This window comes from Capra hircus, chromosome 10 (assembly GCF_001704415.2).
Source record: "Capra hircus breed San Clemente chromosome 10, ASM170441v1, whole genome shotgun sequence".
Lineage (NCBI taxonomy): Eukaryota > Metazoa > Chordata > Mammalia > Artiodactyla > Bovidae > Capra > Capra hircus.
Window position 1 is genome coordinate 51,010,309 of NC_030817.1, and position 3,449 is coordinate 51,013,757.

Here is a 3,449-nt window from a genome sequence, read left to right on the forward strand (position 1 = left end):
CAGGCAAGATGGAATTTCAAATCAAATAGTGTTGAAAAACTTGCCAAAATATTTTGGAATAATGTTAGAGTTCTGCCTTACACTATATATCATAATATATCCTTAAAAAATTAAAAATTAAGTGTGTAGAGTAAAATCATGGAAATATTATAATGAAATATAAAACAAAGCTTAATTGGGCATAATTTTAGACAAATTAAATAAATTTAAATAAATTAAATTTTAGCCAGATCTTTTACCGTATCAAATTTAGTAACCACACACAAAAATATGTATAGACTTAAGTTTACAAATTTTATAAAGTTCTATATGGCAGCCACACATCATCATTATAAATAAAACATAAAGGATTAAATAGAAAATGATTTGCCATATATAATAGATAAAAGATTTATATTTTTATATCATAAAGAGTGACAAACGTTATTAAAAATGAAACTGATGAAAGGGGGTAGAGGACATAAATTGAAAATGTATAAAAGGACACAAATAGTTAGCACATGAAAGATACCCAACCTCAATCAGTCAGTTCAGTCACTTAGTCGTGTCCGACTCTTTGCGACCTGATGGCCTCCCTGTCCATCACCAGCTACTGGTTACCCAAACTCATGTCCGTTGAGTCGGTGCTGCCATCCAACCATCTCATCCTCTTTCTTCCCCTTCTCCTCCCACCTTCAACCTTTCCCAGCATCAGGGTCTTTTCAAATGAGTCAGTTCTTCACATCAGGTGGCCAAAGTATTGGAGTTTCAGCTTTAGCATCAGTCCTTCCATCGAATATTCAGAACTCTTTACTTTAGGATGGACTGGTTGAATCTCCTTGCAGTCCAAGGGACTCTCAGGAGTCTTCTCCAACACCACAGTTCAAAAGCATCAATTCTTCGGTGCTTAGCTTTCTTTATAGCCCAACTCTCACATCCATACATGACTACTGGAAAAATCATAGCATTGACTAGGCAGACCTTCGTTGGTAAAGTAATGTCTCTGCTTTTTAATATGCTGTCTATTTTTTTTAATTTATTTTTTTTTACAGCTTCAATGTGTTTCTTTTTATTTTATTTTTTTTTGTTTTTTTGTTTTTTTTGTTTTTTTTTTTTTAAATTTTAAAATCTTTAATTCTTTGGTCATAGGTTTTCTTCCAAGGAGCAAGCGTCTTTTAATTTCATGCCTACAGTCACCATCTGCAGTGATTTGGGAGCCCAATAAAATAAAGTCTGTCACTGTTTCCACTGTTTCCCCATCTATTTGCCATGAAGTGATGGGACCAGATGTCATGATCTTACTTTTCTGAATGTTGAGTTTTAAGCTAACTTTTTCACTCTCCTCTTTCACTTTCATCAAGAGGCTCTTTAGTTCTTCTCTTCACTTTCTGCCATAAGTGTGATGTCACCTGCATATCTGAGGTTATTGATTTTTTTCCAGGCAATCTCAATTCCAGCTTGTGCTTCATCCAGCCCAGCATTTCTCATGACGCACTCTGCATATAAGTTAAATAAGCAGGGTGACATTATACAGCCTTGACATACTCCTTTCCCAATTTGGAAACAGTCTGTTCTTCCATGTCCAGTTATAACTGTTGTTTCCTGACCTGCATACAGGTTTCTTAAGACACAGCTCAGGTGGTCTGGTATTCCCATCCCTTGAAGAATTTTCCACAGTTTGTTGTGATCCACACAGTCAAAGGCTTTGGCATGGTCAATAAAGCAGAAATAGATGTTTTTCGGGAACTCTTGCTTTTTCAATGATCCAGTGGATGTTGGCAATTTGATCTCTGGTTCCTCTGCCTTTTCTAAAACCAGCTTGAACATCTGGAAGTTCACGGTTCACCTATTGCTGAAGCCTGGCTTGGAGAATTTTGAGAATTACTTTACTAGTGTGTGAGATTACTACAATTGGCAGTAGTCTGAGCATTCTTTGGCATTACCTTTCTTTTGGGTTCCCTGGTGGCTCAGATGGTAAAGTGTCTGCCTACAATGCAGGAGACCCAGGTTCGATCCCTGGGTCAGGAAGATCCCCTGGAGAAGGAAATGGCACCTCACTCCAGTATTCTTGCCTGGAAAATTTCATGGATGGAGGAGCCTGGTTGGCTACTGTCCATGGGGTCACAAAAAGTCAGACACGACTGAGTGACTTCACTTCTTTCGGGTTGGAATGAAAACTGACCTTTTCCAGTCCTGTGGCCACTGCTGAGTTTTCCAAATTTTCTGGCATGTTGAGTGCAACACTTTAACAGCATCATCTTTTAGGACTTGAAATGGCTCAACTGGAATTCCATCACCTCTACTAGCTGTGTTCGTAGTGATGCTTCCTAAGGCCCACTAGACTTCGCATTCCAGGATGTCTGGCTCTAGGTACGTGATCATACCATTGTGATTATCTGGGTCGTGAAGATGGTTTTTGTATAGTTCTGTGTATTCTTGCCACCTCTTCTTAATATCTTCTGCTTCTGTTAGGTCCATACCATTTCTGTCCTTTATTGTGCCCATCTTTGTATGAAATGTTCCCTTGGTATCTCTAATTTTCTTGAAGGTAGTCTTTACCATTCTGTGTTTCCCTCTATTTCTTTGCATTGATCACTGAGGAAAGCTTTCTTATCTCTCTCTCCTTGCTATTCTTTGGAACTCTACATTCAAATGGGTATATCTTTCCTTTTCTACTTTGCCTTTTGCTTCTCTTTTTTTCACAGCTATTTATAAGGCCTCCTCAGTCAGCCATTTTGCTTTATTCATTTCTTTTTCTTGGGTGGTCTTGATCCCTGCCTCCTGTACAACGTCATGAACCTCTGTCCTTAGTTCTTCAGGCACTCTTTCTATCAGATCTAATCCCTTGAATCTATTTGTCACTTCCACTGTATAATCATAAGGGATTTGATTTGGTCCTACCTGAATGGTCTAGTGGTTTTCCCTACTTTCTTCAACTTAAGTCTGAATTTGGCAATAACGTGTTCATGATCTGAGCCACAGTCAACTCCCAGTATTGTTTTTGTTGACTGTATAGAGCTTCTCCATCTTTGGCTGCAAAGAATATAATCAATCTGATTTTGGTATTGACCATCTGGTGATGTCCATGTGTAGAGTCTTCTCTTGTGTTGTTGGAAGAGGGTGTTTGCTATGACCAGTGCATTATCTTGGCAAAACTCTATTAGCCTTTGCCCTGCTTCATTCTGTACTCCAAGGCCAAATTTGCCTGTTACTCCAGGTGTTTCTTGACTTCCTACTTTTGCATTCCAGTCCCCTATAATGAAAAGGACATCTTTTTTTGGGTGTTAGTTCTAGTACTTTTTGGGTGTTAGTTCTATCCCACTTCACAGTTAACCAAATAAATGCATATGAAAACAATTTTATTTTTTAACTGCTATAGTGAGAGAATTAGAAAGAATTTACATTAACTAATATTAAAGAGAATGAGAGGAATAGATACATTTCCCCCTTGGCTTCACTGTAAGGCATGT